General features: G+C 34.0%; 1 protein-coding gene and 1 long non-coding RNA gene across 2 annotated transcripts in view; one reads left to right on the top strand and one right to left on the bottom strand.

The window, feature by feature from the left end:
* Positions 1–17,108, top strand: part of LOC127974371 (uncharacterized) — a 35,417-nt gene extending 18,309 nt beyond the window's left edge. The window contains exon 3 of the long non-coding RNA XR_008157280.1: positions 15,445–17,108. This is a non-coding gene — a long non-coding RNA (uncharacterized LOC127974371). The remainder of the gene's footprint in view (positions 1–15,444) is intronic.
* LOC127974368 (thrombospondin type-1 domain-containing protein 7A-like) overlaps positions 1–26,470 on the bottom strand; it is a 225,442-nt gene that overhangs the window by 100,281 nt on the left and 98,691 nt on the right. The gene's annotated exons all lie outside the window — the stretch shown is intronic.

Here is a 26,470-nt window from a genome sequence, read left to right as displayed (position 1 = left end):
ATTTCAAAAAACATCACGGCAAAACCATTCAAGCTATCCAAAATTCATTCACACCTATTCTGTAAGATTAATTCTTTAAACAGTGGTAAAAGAGGATGTGGTGCTGATCCTTCAAGAGTCACTCAAAACGTATCTGTCCATAAAGCCTATAAAGAATTATTCTTAATATACAGTTCAAAATACTTCAGCTTGTTATTCTAATTAAGTGAGGGTCATTTTATCAGTAAAATATATACAATTCATTTTTTTTGAAAGATTTCTATAAATGATTTAAATCATACTCGTTTCTACAATAATTATTTAAAAGTAATCATATAGCTCCCTCTGGTGGCCATTATAGGTACTAAGAATTGCAAGCTTGATTTATAAGTTATGATAGTTTAAATTTTATGCTGGCTCTTGAAAGTGATAAAGCTATGAAACTTACTGTGCTTCCTTCAAATGAGGACTTCTACTTATATAAAAAATTATGAAGATTTAGAATGAAAAATTGTAAAGATATAGTAAAATAACTATTGTATTTTTTTATGTTACTTTAATAAATCTCTATGGCAACACCATTTAAGCTATCCTAAACCCATTCACAATTTAACATCTCAGTATATTGGCATCATGTTGAAAAAGGAGTATGGAGTAGTATGAGTAGGAGTATGAATTCATTTGCAGGCTTTATCATAAATCCACAATAACATTTCTGAGTTCTGTATCAATCTGTGTTGTTGTTTGTTTATTTTTATCTTTTATTTTTCATAGGAAGATAACTTACTCTCATTTTTAATAAATGTGCTTATAAACCAAGGACAAGCTATTTATAGCTGTATTTATAAACTGCTTACTACTGACTATTGATATTGGGACAAGGCTTTATAAAGCATGAACTGACTATTTAATAATGAGTGGAGTTATTATAAAGTGTTATCAATGAATTTGCTAATGTTAACAAATTAGACATTATTTTACAGTGTTATCAAATCCTTAAATGACTCATAAGCATTTGTGAAAGTTCTGCTTGCATTACAGCTTAGTATTGATCTGTGAGCTGAACAGATTTACTGTTACATCCATGAGATTATGTAAATTCAAATAAATATAATGTCACAGGATGTCATAGGTCAGTATCAAATGAGTTTGAAATTATTATTTGCAGCACAAATAAGGTTTTTTTTAGGATTTTTAAAAATCCCTAAAACTGTCAGAAAAAGGTTAAGGCCTAAGCTATTTCTATGTGAGTGGCTAATTTTATTTTTGTTTTTATAATTGTAATACACAAACTATGAAATTATACAAAATGTATAAAAAGATAAATAAATAAATACGCACACATTAAAAAAGCAGCCAAGTCGAATGAGTTTCCTTTTTTATATAGATTAAAATTGAAGACAGAAACAAGTGGTAAATGTGGTCACTTTAATATTCAAATCCAGTAGATCCAGTTTATGTTCACGTGGCTGTTTTCGTTTATATTCGCCAAGCTATTATGTGTTTTGAAATAATCTTGTCCGTGATGTGTTCGTTCGTACGACGAAAGCCAGAATCCTGCAGCTCCAGAGATACATGTTATTCTGCCAGTCGCGCATTCAAATAGTCTTGCACACTTAAACAGGTCACAAACACCTGCATTTAGCTCTTGTTGTGTTACAATGGGTTTATTGTGTGCATTTGTGGTAATATTTTATTTAAAAAAGCTCTTAAACAAGAATAAATTCGTTTGTTTTGAGCTGGACACTGTACGCGCTGATCGGAGGCGGTGATTTCAGATAGGCAGCCACAAATATTTCATTTTCACACAAACAGTTCAAAAACATCTGAATTTAGCTCTTGGTGTGTTCTAATTGGTTGATTGTGTGATATCGCTGTAATAATTTATTTTTAAAAGCTTTAAAACAGGAATAAATTCGTTTTCTCTGAGCTCTTTACTCCAGACGCTCTTGATCACAGCGGTGATTCATCTCTCCTATTTCTCACGTATCTCTGGCCAGAAATAATTTATCCATGAGCCCTGAACCGGTAATAATCAGATATGTTGGTTTAGCTTGTCAGTGTGAATTAAATCTAAGTATTTGTTTGTATTTTTAACCGATTTAAAAGTGAAAGTAAAAGTCCGGGAATTGAACCTGTAGGGGCGCTATTTCTCTCAGTCAATGGAAGTCTAAGCACACACACTCAAACAGAGGGACAGAGTGAGATGAGATGTCTGACAGTTTTTTAATTTTCTGTTATCCATACAGTGTTGTAAAGTCGTGAAACTATGCATATTTCCTCAGAATGACTTTTTCATCTCTATGAAAAAATTATTTGACGTGTTTGGGAGCTGCAATTTAAAAATACAATAATGATTCCCTTTGTAAGGTCATTTCAAAAAATCACCATGGCAAAACCATTCAAGCTATCCAAAATCCATTCACAATTTAAGTTCCTTTCAGAAATACTGATGTGTGTTCAGAGTTTTGTGAAATTCTAAGTATGTTATTTGCCTCAAAATCACCTGAGAAGTATTCCAGTTTGACATGTTGCCACGCCAACAATTTTTTAGATATCAATATCCCCCTTGCAGATTTATATCGGCTGTGTTTTAACATTATTCTGATGAAGTTTGAAGCAAATCGAGTAATAATAAGATGCTGAATTCAAATCATTTTGAAAATGACACACTTCCTTCTGCCAGTTGGTGGCGCTATAACTTTGACTCCTAATAGTCACATATATGCGATCGACATCATACAACGAATAATCTGATGAAGTTTGATTAAAATCAGGAAATGTATGTGGACGGTATTAGACACTTCCTGTTTCTCATTTCTCGCCATAATTTCAACGCCTCGCCACGAGCAAACCGTTCGAGATATCAAAAATCCCCTGGCAATTTTTCATCCCCAGTGTCTTGAGATCACGTTGACCGAGTTTGGCGGCAATCGAGAAAAAAACCTATGACAAGTATTTCAAATTCCAGAGCATGCGCTTTTTACATAACTCTAAATAGCTGACTTCCTGATGGGCGGAGCCTATGACATGCAATACGAAAGTTGTTCGGCACGATGAGATCTATATGTGTACTGAGTTTCATATGAATATGTGCAAGTATGTGTGAGCTATACATCAACATTTCTGACTGTGTTCCAGGGGGCGCCGTAGAGCCCCTGTGCCACGCCCGGGTCCCAGCCTCTGCAGGCTCCTAAAGGCCACAGATTCCAAAGTGTGCGCAAATTTTCAAGAGTTTTTGAGTATGTTAAGGACCCCAAAAGCCCCCACAACTTTGACGAAAAATTTGAATACTAAACCCTAAATAGCCAACTTCCTGTTGGGCGGAGCCTATGATATGCAATACAAAAGTTGTTTGGATTGATGAGATTTATATGTGTACCGAGTTTCATACGTCTACGAGCAAGAATGTATGATATATGGCCCTCCATATTCCAGGGGGCGCTGTAGAGCCCCTGTGCCACGCCCGTGTATCAGTCTCTGCCCGGCCCTAATGGCCGCAGGTTCCAATCTGTGTGCCAATTTTCAAGACTTTTTAAGCACGTTAAGGGCCCCAAAAGCCCCCGAGACGTTGGAAAAAAATAATAATAATAATAATAATAATAATAATAATAATAAAAAATAATCCTAAGGAAAACAATAGGCCTCTCGCCCTTTGGGCTTGAGCCCTAAATATAGCTGCAAGCAGCGATGGCGGGCTCAAGCCACCAATGCCATCGCCACCCCGGTGGCATCAGGTAAACTGTGCCCAGCGGGCACATGCATTCACAATATCCCTCTGGCAGTGAGGTTTTAAAGGATATGGCAGTTAAAGGGTTAATCCGAATCATCTAGACTTTAAAATCACATTCACAGAACAATATATATATATATATAACTTTAGTAACACTTTACAATAAGATTCCATTCATAAACATTATGTTAACATGAACAATGTTTATATAGCATTCATTCACGTCAGTTAATATTCCAAACTTAAACATTAAAACATTGTTTTATTGTGATTTTTTTCCAAGCATTTTTTACCAATTCCAAACCATATCAATCTTAATAACTACCATTATTTTTTATTTAATCATTTATGAGTGCTATACAATAGTCCAGGAAAGCTGGAAGAGAAAAACAGGTCAAGAAGAACTGACAAAAAGAATTGCAAAATAATTAGGAAATAATGTGAAGATTAATTTTTTGTCAATTCTGCAAGACAGACTTTCAGGAAAGGAGGTGGAATAAAAATGAGCTCTTAAATCTTAATCCTGGATTCTGGAAGATATACTCCTCAAACCATCGAACAAGAGGAGGTGGTGCTGGTCCTTCACGAGTCACTCTAATCTGTTCATAAAGCCTATATATAAAGCCTTAATATATAGTATTTCACAATACTTCATGGTATTCTAATTAAATCATTTTTTGGGATCTTAAGTCTCTCAGAGCCGGACACCGAGTAATTCTGGAGACTCCAGGAAAGTGGCAGTTCTGTAAAATGTTGGCGCTGGAGACTAAATGCTCCCTGATAGTTTCACACCTAATTCACTTAACACACACACAAACACACACACACACACACACACTACCCACAGTGACAGTGGGACTGAGTGACATTAGATGTATGATAGTTTTTTTATTTTCTATCATCCATATAGTGTTGTATAGTCATGAAACTATTGTCATGAGACCAGTCATTCTGAGGAAATATGCCTCAGAATGACTTGTCTTTTATGTGTAAATTTTTTTAAGTGTTTAGAAGCTGCACTTTAAAAAAATAAAAAGACATTTACTGGTTCCTTTTTTACTATTATTTCAAAAAATCACCACGACAAAACCATTCAAGCTATCCAAAATTCATTCACACCTGTTCTTTAAGATAAATTCTTTAAACAGTGGTAAAAGAGGATGTGGTGCTGATCCTTCAAGAGTCACTCAAAACGTATCTATCCATAAAGCCTATAAAGAATTATTCTTAATATACAGTTCACAATACTTCAGCTTGTTATTCTAATTAAGTGAGGGTCATTTTATCAGTAAAATTCCTAAAATACATATTATTTTATTTGAAAGATTTTTATAAATTATTTAAATCATACTCGTTTCTACAATAATTATTTAAAAATAATCCTATAGCTCCCTTTGGTGGCCATTATAGGTACTAAGAATTGCAAGCTTGATTTATAAGTTATGATAGTTTAAATTTTATGCTGGCTCTTGAAAGTGATAAAGCTATGAAACTTACTGTGCTTCCTTCAAATGAGGACTTCTACTTATATAAAAAATTATGAAGATTTAGAATGAAAAATTGATGAAGAGTTGGAATGAAGGATGTTAAAGATATAGTAAAATAACTATTGTATTTTTTTTATGTTACTTTAATAAATCTCTATGGCAACACCATTTAAGCTATCCTAAACCCATTCACAATTTAACATCTCAGTATATTGGCATAATGTTGAAAAAGGAGTATGGAGTAGTATGAGTAGGAGTATGAATTCATTTGCAGGCTGATTTTATCATAAATCCACAATAAAATTTCTGAGTTCTGTATCAATCTGTGTTGTTGTTTGTTTATTTTTATCTTTTATTTTTCATAGGAAGATAACTTACTCTCCTTTTTAATAAATGTGCTTATAAACCAAGGACAAGCTATTTATAGCTGTATTTATAAACTGCTTACTACTGACTATTAATATTGGGACAAGGCTTTATAAAGCATGAACTGACTATTTACTAATGAGTGCAGTTATTATAAAGTGTTATCAATGAATTTGCTAATGTTAACAAATTAGACATTATTTTACAGTGTTATCAAATCCTTAAATGACTCATAAGCATTTGTGAAAGTTCTGCTTGCATTACAGCTTAGTATTGATCTGTGAGCTGAACAGATTTACTGTTACATCCATGAGATTATGTAAATTAAAATAAATATAATGTCACAGGATGTCATAGGTCAGTATCAAATGAGTTTGAAATTATTATTTGCAGCACAAATAAGGTTTTTGTAGGATTTTTAAAAATCCCTAAAACTGTCAGAAAAAGGTTAAGGCCTAAGCTATTTCTATGTGAGTGGCTAAATTTATTTTTGTTTTTATAATTGTAATACACAAACTATGAAATTATACAAAATGTATAAAAAGGTAAATAGATAAATACGCACACATTAAAAAAGCAGCCAAGTCGAATGAGTTTCCTTTTTTATATAGATTAAAATTGAAGACAGAAGCAAGTGGTAAATGTGGTCACTTTAATATTCAAATCCAGTAGATCCAGTTTATGTTCACGTGGCTGTTTTCGTTTATATTCGCCAAGCTATTATGTATTTTGAAATAATCTTGTCCGTGATGTGTTCGTTCGTACGACGAAAGACAGAAACCTGCAGCTCAAGAGATATGTTATTCTGCCAGTCGCGCTTTCAAATAGTCTTGCACACTTAAACAGGTCACAAACACCTGCATTTAGCTCTTGTAGTGTTACAATGGGTTTATTGTGTGCATTTGTGGTAATATTTTATTTAAAAAAGCTCTTAAACAAGAATAAATTCGTTTGTTTTGAGCTCGACACTGTACGCGCTGATCGGAGGCGGTGATTTCAGATAGGCAGCCACAAATATTTCATTTTCACACAAACAGTTCAAAAACATCTTAATTTAGCTCTTGGTGTGTTCTAATTGGTTGATTGTGTGATATCGCTGTAATAATTTATTTTTAAAAGCTTTAAAACAGGAATAAATTCGTTTTCTCTGAGCTCTTTACTCCAGACGCTCGTGATCACAGCGGTGATTCATCTCTCCTATTTCTCACGTATCGCCAGAAATAATTGATCCATGAGCCCTGAACCGGTAATAATCAGATATGTTGGTTTAGCTTGTCAGTGTGAATTAAATCTAAGTATTTGTTTGTATTTTTAACCGATTTAAAAGTGAAAGTAAAAGTCCGGGAATTGAACCTGTAGGGGCGCTATTTCTCTCAGACAATGGAAGTCTGAAGCACATATACTCAAACAGAGGGACAGAGTGAGATGAGATGTCTGACAGTTTTTTAATTTTCTGTTATCCATACAGTGTTGTAAAGTCGTGAAACTATGCATATTTCCTCAGAATGACTTTTTCATCTGTATGAAAAAATTCTTTGACGTGTTTGGAAGCTGCAATTTAAAAATACAATAATGATTCCCTTTGTAAGGTCATTTAAAAAAATCACCACGGCAAAACCATTCAAGCTATCCAAAATCCATTCACAATTTAAGTTCCTATCAGAAATACTGATGTGTGTTCAGAGTTTTGTGAAATTCTAAGTATGTTATTTGCCTCAAAATCACCTGAGAAGTATTCCAGTTTGACATGTTGCCACAGCAACAATTTTTTAGATATCAATATCCCCCTTGCAGATTTATATCAGCTGTGTTTTAACATTATTCTGATGAAGTTTGAAGCAAATCGAGTAATAATAAGATGCTGAATTCAAATCATTTTGAAAATGACACACTTCCTTCTGCCAGTTGGTGGCGCTATAACTTTGACTCCTAATAGTCACATATATGCGATAGACATCATACAACGAATAATCTGATGAAGTTTGATTAAAATCAGGAAATGTATGTGGATGGTATTAGACATTTCCTGTTTCTCATTTCTCGCCATAATTTCAACGCCTCGCCACGAGCAAACCGTTTGAGATATCAAAAATCCCCTGGCAATTTTTCATCCCCAGTGTCTTGAGATCATGTTGACCGAGTTTGGCGGCAATCCAGAAAAAAACCTATGACAAGTATTTCAAATTCCAGAGCATGTGCTTTTTACATAACTCTAAATAGCTGACTTCCTGTTGGGTGGAGCCTATGACAAGCAATATGAAAGTTGTTCGGCACGATGAGATCTATATGTGTACTGAGTTTCATATGAATATGTGCAAGTATGTGTGAGCTATACATCAACATTTCTGACTGTGTTCCAGGGGGCGCCGTAGAGCCCCTGTGCCACGCCCGGGTCCCAGCCTCTGCAGGCTCCTAAAGGCCACAGATTCGAAACTGTGCGCAAATTTTCAAGAGTTTTTGAGTATGTTAAGGACCCCAAAAGCACCCACAACTTTGACGAAAAATTTGAATACTAAACCCTAAATAGCCAACTTCCTGTTGGGCGGAGCCTATGATATGCAATACAAAAGTTGTTTGGATTGATGAGATTTATATGTGTACCGAGTTTCATACGTCTACGAGCAAGAGTGTATGATATATGGCCCTCCATATTCCAGGGGGCGCTGTAGAGCCCCTGTGCCACGCCCGTGTATCAGTCTCTGCCCGGCCCTAATGGCCGCAGGTTCCAATCTGTGTGCCAATTTTCAAGACTTTTTAAGCACGTTAAGGGCCCCAAAAGCCCCCGAGACGTTGGAAAAAAAAAATAATAATAATAATAATAATAATAAATATAGCTGCAAGCAGCGATGGCGGGCTCAAGCCACCAATGCCATCGCCACCCCGGTGGCATCAGGTAAACTGTGGCCAGCGGGCACATGCATTCACAATATCCCTCTGGCAGTGAGGTTTTAAAGGATATGGCGGTTAAAGGGTTAATCCGAATCATCTAGACTTTAAAATCACATTCACAGAACAATATATATATATATATATATATATATATATATATATATAAATATATATATATATTTATATATGTATATATTTAGTAACACTTTACAATAAGATTTCATTTATAAACATTATGTTAACATGAACAATATTTATATAGCATTCATTCATGTCAGTTATTATTCCAAACTTAAACATTAAAACATTGTTTTATTGTGATTTTTTTTCCAAGCACATTTTACCAATTCCAAACCATATCAATCTTAATAACTACCATTATTTTTTATTTAATCATTTATGAGTGCTATACAATAGTCCAGGAAAGCTGGAAGAGAAAAACTCCTTATATTCATGTGCATAATTATTAGGCATGTTTTCTTTTACAGATGAAATGCGCTAAAAAAGAGTTTTAACTCAAACTGTTTTAACTCAAAGTCGAAAATTATGAAATACCCATGAGAAATATCAAACACAAATGCAATACAGAAATAGATAAGTTAAGACGTGACCATTGTACAAAAATGCTGACTGGGTCATGAGGTCAGAAAAGAAGAAGAAAAAAAAACAGGTCAAGAAGAACTGACAAAAATAATTGCAAAATAATTAGGAATTAATGTGAAGATTAATTTTTAGTAAATTCTGCAAGACAGACTTTCAGGAAAGGAGGTGGAATAAAAATGAGCTCCTAAATCTTAATCCCGGATTCTGGAAGATATATTCCTCAAACCATCGGACAAGAGGATGTGGTGCTGGTCCTTCACGAGTCACTCCAATCTGTTCATAAAGCCTATATATAAAGTCTTAATATATAGTATTTCACAATACTTCATGGTATTCTAATTAAATCATTTTTTGGAATCTTTGATTTCTCAGAACCTGACACATTGTAATTCTGAGACTCCAGGAAAGTGGCAGTTCTGTAAAATGTTGGCACTGGAGACTAAATGCTCCCTGATAGTTTCACACCTAATTCACTTAACACACACACAAACACACATTACCCACAGTGACAGAGGGACAGAGTGACATCAGATGTATGATAGTTTTTTAATTTTCTATCATCCATATAGTGTTGTATAGTCATGAAACCATGCATATTTCCTCAGAATGACTTGTCTTCTATGTGTACATTTTTTTGAAGCGTTTAGAAGCTGCACTTAAAAAAATAAAAGACATTTACTGGTTACTTTTTTACTGTTATTTCAAAAAATCACCACGACAAAACCATTCAAGCCATTCAAAATTCATCCGCACCTGTTCTGTAAGATACATTCTTTAAACAGTGGTAAAAGAGGATGTGGTGCTGATCCTTCAAGAGTCACTCAAAACGTATCTGTCCATAAAGCCTATAAAGAATTATTCTTAATATACAGTTCACAATACTTCAGCTTGTTATTCTAATTAAGTGAGGGTCATTTTATCAGTAAAATACATAAAATTCATATTATTTTTCTTTGAAAAATTTCTATAAATGATTTAAATCATACTTGTTTCTACAATAATTATTTAAAAGTAATCCTATAGCTCCATCTGGTGGCCATTATTGGTACTAAGAATTGCAAGCTTGATTTATATGTTATGATAGTTTTAATTTTATGCTGGCTCTTGAAAATGATAAAGCTATGAAACTTACTGTGCTTCCTTCAAATGATGACTTCTACGTATATAAAAAATTATGAAGAGTTGGAATTAAAAATTTTAAAGATATAGTAAAATAACTATTGTATTTTTTATGTTACTTTAATAAATCGCTATGGCCACTCCATTTAAGGTATCCTAAACCCATTCGCAATTTAACATCTTCAGTATATTGGCTTCATGTTAAAAAAGTTTGGTGTGAACTACTTGTGTCTTCTTGGAGGAGAATGAATTCATTTACAGGCTGAGTTTATCATAAATCCACAATAACATTTCTGAGTTCTGTATCAATCTGTGTTGTTGTTTGTTTATTTTCATTTTTCATAGGAAGATAATTGACCCTTTACTCTCCTTTTTAATAAATGTGCTTATAAACCAAGAACAAGCTATTTATAGCTGTATTTATAAACTGCTTACTACTGACTATTAATATTGGGACAAGGCTTTATGAAGCATGAACTGACTATTTACAAATGAGTGAAGTTATTATAAAGTGTTATCAATGCATTTGCTAATGTTAACAAATTAAATATTATTTTACAGTGTTATCAAATCCCTTAAATGATTTGTAAGTGTTTTGTAATGATTTTATTGGCCTACAAGCATTTGTGAAAGTTCTGCTTGTATTACAGCTTAGTCTTGATCTGTGAGCTGAACAGATTTACTGTTACATCCATGAGATTCTGTAAATTCAAATAAATATCATGTCACAGGATGTCAGAGGTCAGTATCAAATTAGTTTGAAATTATTATATGCAGCACAAATAAGGTTTTTTAGGATTTTTAAAAATCCCTAAAACTGTCAGAAAAGGATAAGGCCCAAGATTTCTATGTGAGTGGCTAAATTTGTTTGTTTTTATAACTATAATGCATAAACTATGAAACTATACAAAATGTATAAAAAAGTACAAGTTATTCTTTCCCAATGTTTTTTATTTATTTAATTTTTTTTTTTTTTTTTTTTTTGGATTTACATTTTAAAAAATTAGCCTACTGCATTCATTCTAAACAGCTTGAATAAAACCTGTCAATATTTATTATAGACCACTATAACTGTGTATAATCTAACAAACAAGTTTATTATGAAAATAAAAGCGTGTACACCAGATAAATTGAACGATAAAGAAATTGCTAACAATAGTATAATAGAGCATGTTTTAGGTTTTTAGGCGTTTAGATGCAGAAATGGAAAAATCAAATGTAAAATAAAATGTAATTGATTTAATTAAATATAGATTAAGTCTTGTTAGAGCAAAATAATAAATAAATACGTACACACATTAAAAAAGCAGCCAAGATGAATGAGTTTAATTTTTTATATAGATTAAAATTGAAGACAGAAGCAGCTGGTATATGCGGTCACTTCATATTAAAATCCAGTAGATCCACTTCAGATTTATTTCTCAACAGTTTATGTTCACGTGGCTGTTTTCGTTTATATTAGCCAAGCTATTATGTATTTTGAAATAATCTTGTCCGTGATGTGTTCGTTCTTACGACGAAAGGCAGAATCCTGCAGCTCGAGAGATATGTTATTCTGCCAGTCGCGCTTTCAAACAGTCTTGCACACATAAACGGGTCACAACCACCTGCATTTAGCTCGTGTTGTGTTATAATGGATGTATTGTGTGCATTTATGGCAATAATTTATTTTAAAAAGCTCTTAAACAAGAATACATTCGTTAGTTTTGAACTTGTGACACTGTGCGCGCTGATCGGAGGCAGTGATTTCAGATAGGCAGCCGCGAATATTTCATTTTCACACAAACAGTTCAAAAACATCTTAATTTAGCTCTTGGTGTGCTCTAATTGCTGAATTGTGTGATATCGCTGCAATACTTTATTTTTAATAGCTATAAAACAAGAATAAACTCGTTTTTTCTGAGCTCGCCATTCCACACGCTGGTGCTCAGAGCAGTGATTCATCTCTCGTGTTTCTCACGTATCACTGACCACACATCAATTATTAATGAGCCCTGACCTGATAATAATCATATATGTTGGTTTAGCTTGTCAGTGTGAATTAAATCCAAGTATTTATTTGTATTTTAACCGATTTAAAAGTGAAACCAAAAGACAGTCTCCTCCCTTTTTTAGTCCGGTAACTGCACCTGTAGGGGCGCTATTTCTCTCAGACAATGGAAGTCTAAGCACACACACTCAAACAGATGGACAGAGTGAGATGAGATGTCTGACAGTTTTTTAATTTTCTGTTATCCATACAGTGTTGTAAAGTCATGAAACTATGCATATTTACTCAGAATAACTTTTTTTCTGTATGAAAAAAGGTTTTGAAGTGTTTGGAATTTAAAAATGCAGGAAAATTAATAATTCCATCTTTACTGTCATTTAAAAAAAATCACCACGACAAAACCATCCAAGCTATCCAAAACCCATTCACAATTTAAGTTCCTCAATGTTTTTTCAACATGTAGACAAAGTTTGGTGTGTATAGTGTTACTCTTCTCTTAGCAGTATGCATTAATTCACAGCTAAATGTAAAAAACAATCCACATTCAAATCAAAATAGCCGACTTCCTGTTGGTCGTAGCTGATGACTGTGAATTAGAAAGTTGTCCGTCTTGATAAGAACAATTTTTGTACTGAGTTTGGTGTCTGTAGCTAAAACTAACCCCCCCACTTTTGACAAAAGGTGGCGCTATAGAGTGCCTCTTCCACGCCCTCTTATGAAATTGTGCCAGTGTCTAGCTGTCACTAATACTGATATGTGTTCTGAGTTTGATGAAATTCTAAGTATGTTATATGCCTCAAAATCACCTGAGAAGTATTCCAGTTTGACATGTTGCCACGGCAACAATATTTTTAGGTATCAATATCCCCCTTGCAGATTTATATCGGCTGTGTTTTAACATTATTCTGATGAAGTTTGAAGCAAATCGAGTAAAAATAAGATGCTGAATTCAAAGCATTTTGAAAATGACACACTTCCTGCTGCCAGTTGGTGGCGCTATAACTTTGACTCCTAATAGTCACATATATGCGATCGACATCATACAATGAATAATCTGATGAAGTTTGATTAAAATTAGGAAATGTATGTGGATAGTATTAGACACTTCCTGTTCCTCATTTCTCGCCATAATTTCAAAGCCTCGCCACGAGCAAACCGTTCGAGATATCAAAAATCCCCTGGCAATTTTTCATCCCCAATGTCTTGAGATCATGTTGACCGAGTTTGGCGGCAATTGAGTAAAAAACCTATGACAAGTATTTCAAATTCCAGAGCATGCGCTTTTTACATAACTCTAAATAGCTGACTTCCTGTTGGGCGGAGCCTATGATATTCAATATGAAAGTTGTTCGGCACGATGAGATCTATATGTGTACTGAGTTTCATATGAATATTGGCAAGTATGTGTGAGCTATACATCAACATTTCTGACTGTGATCCAGGGGGCGCCGTAGAGCCCCTGTGCCACGCCCGGGTCCCAGCTTTTGGAGGCTCGTAAAGGCCACAGATTCCAAAGTGTGCGCAAATTTTCAAGAGTTTTTGAGTATGTTAAGGACCCCAAAAGCCCCCACAACTTTGACGAAAAATATGAATACTAAACTGTAAATAGCCAACTTCCTGTTGGGCGGAGCCTATGACATGCAGTACGAAAGTTGTTTGGTTTGATGAGATCTACATGTTTACCGAGTTTCGTGTGTCTACGTGCAAGTATGTATGATATATGGCCCTCAGTATTCCAGGGGGCGCTGTAGAGCCCCTGTGCCACGCCCGTGTATAAGTCTCTGCCCGGCCCTAATGGCCGCAGGTTCCAATGTGTGTGCCAATTTTCAAGACTTTTTAAGCATGTTAAGGACCCCAAAAGCCCCCGAAACCTTGGAAAAAAATTAGAAGAATAAATAATAAATATAGCTGCAAGCAGCGATGGCGGGCTCAAGCCACCAATGCCATCGCCACCCCGGTGGCATCAGGTAAACTGTGCCCAGCGGGCACATGCATTCACAATATCCCTCTGGCAGTGAGGTTTTAAAGGATAAGGCAGTTAAAGGGTTAATCAGAATCATCAAGACTTTAAAATCACATTCACAGAACAATATATATAACTTTAGTGACACTTTACAATAATATTTCATTTCTAAACATTATGTTAACATGAACAATATTTATATAGCATTCATTCATGTCAGTTAATATTCCAAACTTAAGGCGAGACACTGCAGGTGAATAGGGCAAAAAAAATAACTAATAGTTATCACCTTACTTACCCAGTTGATTGATTACATTGATTATTGCAAACATTTTTTGTATTACAAGTTTTCAAAAATGTTATGTTTAAATATGCAAATGAGGCATTATTTAATGAAATATGTGCTAATTTGCATTAATGTCTAGTACAAAAATCTGAACACTAGATGAAGTCAGTTTCAAAATTTTTGTAAATTTTTTTTTACATATTAGAGTCAAATGTTTTTACAGAGGGAATTCTGGTTATCATTTTTTGTCACTCCATAATTCAGAAAATACTCTGAACAGCCAGAAAACAATATATTTTCACAATTTTGGGGGGAATAAAATGTTGTTTATAACCAAGGAAAATAAATATGAACAAATCCCTCTGTAAAAACTTTCAGAATATAGACAGGAATAAAAATGTCAAGTTTGGTGTGTGTAAGTGCTACTGAAGTGGAGATTTATGGGTCAGTGTTGAAGAAAAAACTCATTTTGAGAAAACGGCCTTTAAAAATATGTATTGTAATTGAAATCTATTGACACAAACAGATAAAGTGCTATAAAAGAAACACTTAAAAGTGTCTTTTGGATGTTTTCCTTCCACTAGTTTGAAAAAGCACTTTATGAAAAACCAAAAAGCCCAAAATCTCAAAATTGACAGGTGCTTGAAAAAACTGTGTTTTTGCCTGCAGTGTCTCACCTTAAACATTAAAACATTGTTTTTTTGTGATTTTTTTCCAAGCACATTTTACCAATTCCAAACCATATCAATCTTAATAACTACCATTATTTTTTATTTAATCATTTATGAGTGCTATACAATAGTCCAGGAAAGCTGGAAGAGAAAAACTCCTTATATTCATGTGTGCAGAATTATTGGGCATGTTTTCTTTTACAGATGAAATGCAATAAAAAAGAGTTTTAACTCAAACTGTTTTAACTCAAAGTCGAAAATTATGAAATACCCATGAGAAATATCAAACACAAATGCAATACAGAAATGGATAAGTTAAGACTTGACCATTGTAGAAAAATGCTGACTGGGTCATGAGGTCAGAAAAGAAGAAGAAGAAAAAAAACAGGTCAAGAAGAACTGACAAAAATAATTGCAAAATAATTAGGAATTAATGTGAAGATTAATTTTTAGTCAATTCTGCAAGACAGACTTTCAGGAAAGGAGGTGGAATAAAAATGAGCTCCTAAATCTTAATCCCGGATTCTGGAAGATATATTCCTCAAACCATCGGACAAGAGGAGGTGGTGCTGGTCCTTCACAAGTCACTCTAATCTGTTCAAAAAGCCTATATATAAAGTCTTAATATATAGTATTTCACAATACTTCATGGTATTCTAATTAAATCATTTTTTGGAATCTTAGATCTCTCAGAACGTGACACATTGTAATTCTGAGACTCCAGGAAAGTGGCAGTTTTGTAAAATGTTGGCGATGGAGACTAAATGCTCCCTGATAGTTTCACACCTAATTCACTTAACACACACACACACACACACACACACACACACACACAGACACATTACCCACAGTGACAGAGGGACAGAGTGACATCAGATGTATGATAGTTTTTTAATTTTCTATCATCCATATAGTGTTGTATAGTCATGAAACCATGCATATTTCCTCAGAATGACTTGTCTTCTATGTGTACATTTTTTTGAAGTGTTTAGAAGCTGCACTTAAAAAAAGTAAAGACATTTACCGGTTACTTTTTTATTGTTATTTCAAAAAATCACCACGACAAGACCATTCAAGCCATTCAAAATTCATCCGCACCTGTACTGTTAGATACATTCTTTAAACAGTGGTAAAAGAGGATGTGGTGCTGATCCTTCAAGAGTCACTCAAAACGTATTTGTCCATAAAGCCTATAAAGAATTATTCTTAATATACAGTTCACAATACTTCAGCTTGTTATTCTAATTAAGTGAGGGTCATTTTATCAGTAAAATACATAAAATTCATATTATTTTTCTTTGAAAGATTACTATAAATGATTTAAATCATACTTGTTTCTACAATAATTATTTAAAAGTAATCCTATAGCGCCATCTGGTGGCCATTATTGGTACTAAGAATTGCAAGCTTGATTTATATGTTATGATAGTTTTAATTTTATGCTGGCTCTTGAAAATGATAAAGCTATGAAACTTACTGTGCTTCCTTCAAATGATGACTTCTACGTATATAAAAAATTATGAAGAGTTGGAATTAAAAATTTTAAAGATATAGTAAAATAACTATTGTATTTTTTTATGTTACTTTAATAAATCGCTATGGCCACACCATTTAAGGTATCCTAAACCCATTCGAAATTTAACATCTTCAGTATATTGGCTTCATGTTAAAAAAGTTTGGTGTGAACTACTTGTGTCTTCTTGGAGGAGTATGAATTCATTTACAGGCTGAGTTTATCATAAATCCACAATAACATTTCTGAGTTCTGTATCAATCTGTGTTGTTTGTTTATTTTTTTTAATTTTTTTTTTCATAGGAAGATAACTGACCCTTTATTCTCCTTTTTAATAAATGTGCTTATAAACCAAGAACAAGCTATTTATAGCTGTATTTATAAACTGCTTACTACTGACTATTAATATTGGGACAAGGCTTTATAAAGCATGAACTGACTATTTACTAATGAGTGCAGTTATTATAAAGTGTTATCAATGCATTTGCTAATGTTAACAAATTAGACATTATTTTACAGTGTTATCAAATCCCTTAAATGATTTTTAAGTGTTTTGTAATGATTTTATTGACCTACAAGCATTTGTGAAAGTTCTGCTTGCATTACAGCTTAGTCTTGATCTGTGAGCTGAACAGATTTACTGTTACATCCATGAGATTATGTAAATTCAAATAAATATCATGTCACAGGATGTCAGAGGTCAGTATCAAATTAGTTTGAAATTATTATTTGCAGCACAAATAAGGTTTTTTAGGATTTTTAAAAATCCCTAAAACTGTCAGAAAAGGATAAGGCCTAAGATTTCTATGTGAGTGGCTAAATTTGTTTGTTTTTATAACTATAATGCATAAACTATGAAACTATACAAAATGTATAAAAAAGTACAAGTTATTGTTTTCCAATGTTTTTTATTTATTTATTTATTTTTTTTTTGGATTTACATTTTAAAAAATTAGCCTAAGGCAATCATTCTAAACAGCTTGAATAAAACCTGTCAATATTTATTATAGACCACTATAACTGTGTATAATCTAACAAACAAGTTTATTATGAAAATAAAAGCGTGTACACCGGATAAATTGGACGATAAAGAAATTGCTAACAATAGTATACAATAGTTTTTAGGCGTTTAGATGCAGAAATGGAAAAATAAAATGTAAAATAAAATGTAATTGATTTAATTAAATATAGATTAAGTCTTGTTAGAGCAAAATAATAAATAGATACGTACACACATTAAACAAGCAGCCAAGATGAATGAGTTTAATTTTTTATATAGATTAAAATTGAAGACAGAAGCAGCTGGTATGCGGTCACTTAATATTAAATTCCAGTAGATCCACTTTAGATTTATTTCTCAACAGTTTATGTTCACGTGGCTGTTTTCGTTTATATTAGCCAAGCTATTATGTATTTTGAAATAATCTTGTCCTTGAAGTGTTCGTTCTTACGACGAAAGGCAGAATCCTGCAGCTCGAGAGATATATGTTATTCTGCCAGTCGCGCTTTCAAATAGTCTTGCACACTTAAACGGGTCACAAAAGACCTGCATTTAGCTCGTGTTGTGTTATAATGGATGTATTGTGTGCATTTATGGCAATAATTTATTTTAAAAAGCTCTTAAACAAGAATAAATTCGTTAGTTTTGAACTTGTGACACTGTGCGCGCTGATCAGAGGCAGTGATTTCAGATATAGGCAGCCGCGAATATATCATTTTCACACAAACAGTTCAAAAACATCTTAATTTAGCTCTTGGTGTGCTCTAATTGGTGAATTGTGTGATATCGCTGCAATACTTTATTTTTAAAAGCTTTAAAACAGGAATAAATTCGTTTTTTCTGAGCTCTTTACTCCAGACGCTCGTGATCACAGCGGTGATTCATCTCTCCTATTTCTCACGTATCTCTGGCCAGAAATAATTTATCCATGAGCCCTGAACCGGTAATAATCATATATGTTGGTTTAGCTTGTCAGTGTGAATTAAATCTAAGTATTTATTTGTATTTTAACCGATTTAAAAATGAAACTAAAAGAGAGTCTCCTCCCTTTCAGTCGAATTTCCCTTTCAGGAATTGAACCTGTAGGGGCGCATTTTCTCTCAGACAATGTAAGTCTCAGCACATAATACTCAAACAGAGGGACAGAGTGAGATGAGATGTCTGACAGTTTTTTAATTTTCTGTTATCCATACAGTGTTGTAAAGTCATTAAACTATGCATATTTACTCAGAATAACTTTTTTTCTGTATGAAAAAAGGTTTTGAAGTGTTTGGAATTTAAAAATGCAGGAAAATTAATAGTTCCATCTTTATTGTCATTTAAAAAAATCACCACGACAAAACCATCCAAGCTATCCAAAACCCATTCACAATTTAAGTTCCTCAATGTTTTTTCAACATGTACACCAAGTTTGGTGTGTATAGTGTTACTCTCCTCTGAGCAGTATGCATTAATTCACAGCTAAATGTAAAAAACAATCCACATTCAAATCAAAATAGCCGACTTCCTGTTGGTCGTAGCTGATGACTGTGAATTAGAAAGTTGTCCGTCTTGATAAGAACAATTTTTGTACTGAGTTTGGTGTCTGTAGCTAAAACTAACCCCCTCACTTTTGACAAAAGGTGGCGCTATAGAGTGCCTCTTCCACGCCCTCTTATGAACTTTTGCCAGTGTCTAGCTGTCACTAATACTGATATGTGTTCTGAGTTTGATGAAATTCTAAGCATGTTATATGCCTCAAAATCACCTGAGAAGTATTCCAGTTTGACATGTTGCCACGGCAACAATATTTTTAGATATCAATATCCCCCCAGCAGATTTATATCGGCTGTGTTTTAACATTATTCTGATGAAGTTTGAAGCAAATCGAGTAAAAATAAGATGCTGAATTCAAAGCATTTTGAAAATGACACACTTCCTGCTGCCAGTTGGTGGCGCTATAACTTTGACTCCTAATAGTCACATATATGCGATCGACATCATACAATGAATAATCTGATGAAGTTTGATTAAAATTAGGAAATGTATGTGGATGGTATTAGACACTTCCTGTTTCTCAATTCTCGCCATAAATTAAACGCCTCGCTACGAGCAAACCGTTCGAGATATCAAAAATCCCCTGGCAATTTTTCATCCCCAATGTCTTGAGATCATGTTGACCGAGTTTGGTGGCAATCGAGTAAAAAACCTATGACAAGTATATCAAATTCCAGAGCATGCGCTTTTTACATAACTCTAAATAGCTGACTTCCTGTTGGGCGGAGCCTATGACATGCAATACGCAAGTTGTTCGGCACGATGAGATCTATATGTGTACTGAGTTTCATATTAATACGTGTAAGTATGTGTGAGCTATACATCAATATTAATGACTGTGTTCCAGGGGGCGCCGTAGAGCCCCTGTGCCACGCCCGGGTCCCAACCTCTGCAGGCTCCTAAAGGCCACAGATCCAAAGGTGTGTGCAAATTTCCAAGAGTTTTTGAGTATGTTAAGGACTCCAAAAGCCCCCACAACTTTGACGACAAATATGAATAATAAACCCTAAATAGCCAACTTCCTGTTGGGCGGAGCCTATGATATGCAATACGAAAGTTGTTTGTATTGATGAGTTCTATATGTGTACCGAGTTTCGTATGTCTACGTACAAGTATGTATGATATATGGCCCTCCATATTCCAGGGGGCGCTGTAGAGCCCCTGTGCCACGCCCGTGTATCAGTCTCTGCCCGGCCCTAATGGCCGCAGGTTCCAATGTGTGTGCCAATTTTCAAGACTTTTTAAGCATGTTAAGGGCCCCAAAAGCCCCCGTAACGTTAGAAAAAAATAATAATAATAATAATAATAATAATAATAATAAAAAATAATCCTAAGGAAAACAATAGGGCTCTCGCCCTCCAGGCTTGAGCCCTAAATATAGCTGCAAGCAGCGATGGCGGGCTCAAGCCACCAATGCCATCGCCACCCCGGTGGCATCAGGTAAACTGTGCCCAGCGGGCACATGCATTCACAATATCCCTCTGGCAGTGAGGTTTTAAAGGATATGGCAGTTAAAGGGTTAATCCGAATCATCAAGACTTTAAAATCACATTCACAGAACAATATATATAACTTTAGTGACACTTTACATTAATATTTCATTTCTAAACATTATGTTAACATGAACAATATTTATATAGCATTCATTCATGTCAGTTAATATTCCAAACTTAAACATTAAAACATTGTTTTATTGTGATTTTTTTCCAAGCACATTTTACCAATTCCAAACCATATCAATCTTAATAACTACCATTATTTTTTATTTAATCATTTATGAGTGCTAAACAATAGTCAAGGAAAGCTGGAAGAGAAAAACTCCTTATATTCATGTGTGCAGAATTATTGGGCATGTTTTCTTTTACAGATGAAATGCAATAAAAAAGAGTTTTAACTCAAACTGTTTTAACTCAAAGTCGAAAATTATGAAATACCCATGAGAAATATCAAACACAAATGCAATACAGAAATGGATAAGTTAAGACTTGACCATTGTAGAAAAATGCTGACTGGGTCATGAGGTCAGAAAAGAAGAAGAAGAAAAAAAAACAGGTCAAGAAGAACTGACAAAAATAATTGCAAAATAATTAGGAATTAATGTGAAGATTAATTTTTAGTCAATTCTGCAAGACAGACTTTCAGGAAAGGAGGTGGAATAAAAATGAGCTCCTAAATCTTAATCCCAGATTCTGGAAGATATATTCCTCAAACCATCGGACAAGAGGAGGTGGTGCTGGTCTTTCACAAGTCACTCTAATCTGTTCAAAAAGCCTATATATAAAGTCTTAATATATAGTATTTCACAATACTTCATGGTATTCTAATTAAATCATTTTTTGGAATCTTAGATCTCTCAGAACCTGACACATTGTAATTCTGAGACTCCAGGAAAGTGGCAGTTCTGTAAAATGTTGGCGCTGGAGACTAAATGCTCCCTGATAGTTTCACACCTAATTCACTTAACACACACACACACACACACACACAGACACATTACCCACAGTGACAGAGGGACAGAGTGACATCAGATGTATGATAGTTTTTTAATTTTCTATCATCCATATAGTGTTGTATAGTCATGAAACCATGCATATTTCCTCAGAATGACTTGTCTTCTATGTGTACATTTTTTTGAAGTGTTTAGAAGCTGCACTTAAAAAAAGTAAAGACATTTACCGGTTACTTTTTTATTGTTATTTCAAAAAATCACCACGACAAGACCATTCAAGCCATTCAAAATTCATCCGCACCTGTACTGTTAGATACATTCTTTAAACAGTGGTAAAAGAGGATGTGGTGCTGATCCTTCAAGAGTCACTCAAAACGTATTTGTCCATAAAGCCTATAAAGAATTATTCTTAATATACAGTTCACAATACTTCAGCTTGTTATTCTAATTAAGTGAGGGTCATTTTATCAGTAAAATACATAAAATTCATATTATTTTTCTTTGAAAGATTTCTATAAATGATTTAAATCATACTTGTTTCTACAATAATTATTTAAAAGTAATCCTATAGCGCCATCTGGTGGCCATTATTGGTACTAAGAATTGCAAGCTTGATTTATATGTTATGATAGTTTTAATTTTATGCTGGCTCTTGAAAATGATAAAGCTATGAAACTTACTGTGCTTCCTTCAAATGATGACTTCTACGTATATAAAAAATTATGAAGAGTTGGAATTAAAAATTTTAAAGATATAGTAAAATAACTATTGTATTTTTTTTTTATGTTACTTTAATAAATCGCTATGGCCACACCATTTAAGGTATCCTAAACCCATTCGAAATTTAACATCTTCAGTATATTGGCTTCATGTTAAAAAAGTTTGGTGTGAACTACTTGTGTCTTCTTGGAGGAGTATGAATTCATTTACAGGCTGAGTTTATCATAAATCCACAATAACATTTCTGAGTTCTGTATCAATCTGTGTTGTTTGTTTTTTTTTTTTTTTTTCATAGGAAGATAACTGACCCTTTATTCTCCTTTTTAATAAATGTGCTTATAAACCAAGAACAAGCTATTTATAGCTGTATTTATAAACTGCTTACTACTGACTATTAATATTGGGACAAGGCTTTATAAAGCATGAACTGACTATTTACTAATGAGTGCAGTTATTATAAAGTGTTATCAATGCATTTGCTAATGTTAACAAATTAGACATTATTTTACAGTGTTATCAAATCCCTTAAATGATTTTTAAGTGTTTTGTAATGATTTTATTGACCTACAAGCATTTGTGAAAGTTCTGCTTGCATTACAGCTTAGTCTTGATCTGTGAGCTGAACAGATTTACTGTTACATCCATGAGATTATGTAAATTCAAATAAATATCATGTCACAGGATGTCAGAGGTCAGTATCAAATTAGTTTGAAATTATTATTTGCAGCACAAATAAGGTTTTTTAGGATTTTTAAAAATCCCTAAAACTGTCAGAAAAGGATAAGGCCTAAGATTTCTATGTGAGTGGCTAAATTCGTTTGTTTTTATAACTATAATGCATAAACTATGAAACTATACAAAATGTATAAAAAAGTACAAGTTATTGTTTTCCAATGTTTTTTATTTATTTTATTTTTTTTGGATTTACATTTTAAAAAATTAGCCTAAGGCAATCATTCTAAACAGCTTGAATAAAACCTGTCAATATTTATTATAGACCACTATAACTGTGTATAATCTAACAAACAAGTTTATTATGAAAATAAAAGCGTGTACACCGGATAAATTGGACGATAAAGAAATTGCTAACAATAGTATACAATAGTTTTTAGGCGTTTAGATGCAGAAATGGAAAAATAAAATGTAAAATAAAATGTAATTGATTTAATTAAATATAGATTAAGTCTTGTTAGAGCAAAATAATAAATAGATACGTACACACATTAAACAAGCAGCCAAGATGAATGAGTTTAATTTTTTATATAGATTAAAATTGAAGACAGAAGCAGCTGGTATGCGGTCACTTAATATTAAATTCCAGTAGATCCACTTTAGATTTATTTCTCAACAGTTTATGTTCACGTGGCTGTTTTCGTTTATATTAGCCAAGCAATTATGTATTTTGAAATAATCTTGTCCTTGAAGTGTTCGTTCTTACGACGAAAGGCAGAATCCTGCAGCTCGAGAGATATATGTTATTCTGCCAGTCGCGCTTTCAAATAGTCTTGCACACTTAAACGGGTCACAAAAGACCTGCATTTAGCTCGTGTTGTGTTATAATGGATGTATTGTGTGCATTTATGGCAATAATTTATTTTAAAAAGCTCTTAAACAAGAATAAATTCGTTAGTTTTGAACTTGTGACACTGTGCGCGCTGATCAGAGGCAGTGATTTCAGATATAGGCAGCCGCGAATATATCATTTTCACACAAACAGTTCAAAAACATCTTAATTTAGCTCTTGGTGTGCTCTAATTGGTGAATTGTGTGATATCGCTGCAATACTTTATTTTTAAAAGCTTTAAAACAGGAATAAATTCGTTTTTTCTGAGCTCTTTACTCCAGACGCTCGTGGTCACAGCGGTGATTCATCTCTCCTATTTCTCACGTATCTCTGGCCAGAAATAATTTATCCATGAGCCCTGAACCGGTAATAATCATATATGTTGGTTTAGCTTGTCAGTGTGAATTAAATCTAAGTATTTATTTGTATTTTAACCGATTTAAAAATGAAACTAAAAGAGAGTCTCCTCCCTTTCAGTCGAATTTCCCTTTCAGGAATTGAACCTGTAGGGGCGCATTTTCTCTCAGACAATGTAAGTCTCAGCACATAATACTCAAACAGAGGGACAGAGTGAGATGAGATGTCTGACAGTTTTTTAATTTTCTGTTATCCATACAGTGTTGTAAAGTCATTAAACTATGCATATTTACTCAGAATAACTTTTTTTCTGTATGAAAAAAGGTTTTGAAGTGTTTGGAATTTAAAAATGCAGGAAAATTAATAGTTCCATCTTTATTGTCATTTAAAAAAATCACCACGACAAAACCATCCAAGCTATCCAAAACCCATTCACAATTTAAGTTCCTCAATGTTTTTTCAACATGTACACCAAGTTTGGTGTGTATAGTGTTACTCTCCTCTGAGCAGTATGCATTAATTCACAGCTAACTGTAAAAAACAATCCACATTCAAATCAAAATAGCCGACTTCCTGTTGGTCGTAGCTGATGACTGTGAATTAGAAAGTTGTCCGTCTTGATAAGAACAATTTTTGTACTGAGTTTGGTGTCTGTAGCTAAAACTAACCCCCTCACTTTTGACAAAAGGTGGCGCTATAGAGTGCCTCTTCCACGCCCTCTTATGAACTTTTGCCAGTGTCTAGCTGTCACTAATACTGATATGTGTTCTGAGTTTGATGAAATTCTAAGCATGTTATATGCCTCAAAATCACCTGAGAAGTATTCCAGTTTGACATGTTGCCACGGCAACAATATTTTTAGATATCAATATCCCCCCAGCAGATTTATATCGGCTGTGTTTTAACATTATTCTGATGAAGTTTGAAGCAAATCGAGTAAAAAATAAGATGCTGAATTCAAAGCATTTTGAAAATGACACACTTCCTGCTGCCAGTTGGTGGCGCTATAACTTTGACTCCTAATAGTCACATATATGCGATCGACATCATACAATGAATAATCTGATGAAGTTTGATTAAAATTAGGAAATGTATGTGGATGGTATTAGACACTTCCTGTTTCTCAATTCTCGCCATAAATTAAACGCCTCGCTACGAGCAAACCGTTCGAGATATCAAAAATCCCCTGGCAATTTTTCATCCCCAATGTCTTGAGATCATGTTGACCGAGTTTGGTGGCAATCGAGTAAAAAACCTATGACAAGTATATCAAATTCCAGAGCATGCGCTTTTTACATAACTCTAAATAGCTGACTTCCTGTTGGGCGGAGCCTATGAAATGCAATACGCAAGTTGTTCGGCACGATGAGATCTATATGTGTACTGAGTTTCATATTAATACGTGTAAGTATGTGTGAGCTATACATCAATATTAATGACTGTGTTCCAGGGGGCGCCGTAGAGCCCCTGTGCCACGCCCGGGTCCCAACCTCTGCAGGCTCCTAAAGGCCACAGATCCAAAGGTGTGTGCAAATTTCCAAGAGTTTTTGAGTATGTTAAGGACTCCAAAAGCCCCCACAACTTTGACGACAAATATGAATAATAAACCCTAAATAGCCAACTTCCTGTTGGGCGGAGCCTATGATATGCAATACGAAAGTTGTTTGTATTGATGAGTTCTATATGTGTACCGAGTTTCGTATGTCTACGTACAAGTATGTATGATATATGGCCCTCCATATTCCAGGGGGCGCTGTAGAGCCCCTGTGCCACGCCCGTGTATCAGTCTCTGCCCGGCCCTAATGGCCGCAGGTTCCAATGTGTGTGCCAATTTTCAAGACTTTTTAAGCATGTTAAGGGCCCCAAAAGCCCCCGTAACGTTAGAAAAAAATAATAATAATAATAATAATAATAATAATAATAAAAAATAATCCTAAGGAAAACAATAGGGCTCTCGCCCTCCAGGCTTGAGCCCTAAATATAGCTGCAAGCAGCGATGGCGGGCTCAAGCCACCAATGCCATCGCCACCCCGGTGGCATCAGGTAAACTGTGCCCAGCGGGCACATGCATTCACAATATCCCTCTGGCAGTGAGGTTTTAAAGGATATGGCAGTTAAAGGGTTAATCCGAATCATCAAGACTTTAAAATCACATTCACAGAACAATATATATAACTTTAGTGACACTTTACAATAATATTTCATTTCTAAACATTATGTTAACATGAACAATATTTATATAGCA

Source organism: Carassius gibelio, chromosome B16 (genome assembly GCF_023724105.1).
Source record: "Carassius gibelio isolate Cgi1373 ecotype wild population from Czech Republic chromosome B16, carGib1.2-hapl.c, whole genome shotgun sequence".
Classification (NCBI taxonomy): Eukaryota; Metazoa; Chordata; class Actinopteri; order Cypriniformes; family Cyprinidae; genus Carassius; species Carassius gibelio.
This window is presented reverse-complemented; position numbering and strand designations above follow the sequence as displayed.